Below are 1411 nucleotides of genomic sequence, written 5' to 3'. Positions count from 1 at the left end.
GCCCCTTATTTGCTGATCGGGCAAAGCTTGACGTGCGTCTAATCCCCCTGACCAATGTGGTCACGGGGGTTTAGCTTTAACCAATTTCTAATTAAAAGTGTTTACAGATGAGCGCTTTATTTACCCAGCATTAATTATAAAGGGCTTTACTCTAGCGGGGAGCAAACGAGTTTCCTGTCTGCTGTAGCAAAACCCTTGCTGGGAGCTCACTTTCCCCAGAAGGTCCATAATGAAGTTATTATAACGACAGTCTTTGTGATGAGATCCTGAGCAGATGGGGGCAGGAGGGGTGGGAGTGTTTCCACCACACATGTGCCTGCTGTCACAGTTTTAGGAGTCCTCTGTTTCCATGTTCTTTGCCTGGACACTTGCCAGTCACCATCCAAGGACTTCTGGGTCCAGAAGTCGTTAGTTTAAACCCCAGTGTAATTGCATATTAAGTTATACATGTGTAAAATGAAAGCAGGAGGATATTGGCTGGTTTAAGATGTTCTCTGTGGTTGGAAAAGGGCTGGGTGCGCCAGGGGGACACGGGATTACGGTTCTGTGGGTCCATGTGCGTCCATAATAAACAGCAGCGTGTCTCCCGGCAGCTCAGACAGAGCCAGATGCTGAATGTTATTTCATGTTTACCTGCTTTTTTTCTTTGAGTAAATCCAAGTTTTTTCCTCCACACTATGCCCATTTTGACAAAATTTCTCAGAAGGAGAAAAGCCAGCTGGGAAACTTTTGTTGCAGAGCGATTGTGACCTTTGGTTCTGAAAAAGACAAATTCATTTTAAAATAGCGAGTTTAATAAATTATTACTTTTTAATTATTTTCTATATATTTTTTCTGTATTTCTCTACTAGTAATATTTTATTGTATGTTGTAACAGCCTGTAATTCTATACACATTTGTAACAAAAAAACTTCCAGAACTGCTGTTCTTGAGAAATTTCGGTTCCTGGGAACGCAGGCTGCAAGATGTTGACATTTCCCACACAATTCGCTGTTCTGGCAATTTTAGTGATAGCCACCACTGCGTGCAGAACTGCTAACAGGGTACATGGGAATAAGAGATCAGGTGGTGAGAGCCAGCTTCAGCCTCCTCTCTTTACAGTGATGTCCATTGATTTATTAAATAAGGAGCTTGGTTGAACTTTTTGTCCCTCTGTCAGACTTTTTGGTGCTAGTTAAAATCTATTCTTTAACTTCTAAACAAATGATTTCTTTAAAATTCAGAAGAGAAACTCCAGATACCATAGCCAAGAACTGACACACAGGAAAAAAAAAAAAGCTAATTCTGTGCATTGCTTGTATACATCTATACTGAATTCAACTTTTTTTTTAAAAGCTGCCATGACATAATGCCCAGGTAATAAAATAGTTAGTTATTCCCTTGTGAGTGTAGTGTTGTGGTTCAGATGGCT

The sequence above is a fragment of the Cariama cristata genome, unplaced genomic scaffold (genome assembly GCF_000690535.1).
Source record: "Cariama cristata isolate BGI_N322 unplaced genomic scaffold, ASM69053v1 scaffold23233, whole genome shotgun sequence".
Taxonomy (NCBI): domain Eukaryota; kingdom Metazoa; phylum Chordata; class Aves; order Cariamiformes; family Cariamidae; genus Cariama; species Cariama cristata.
Note: the sequence above shows the minus strand (reverse complement) of the source record.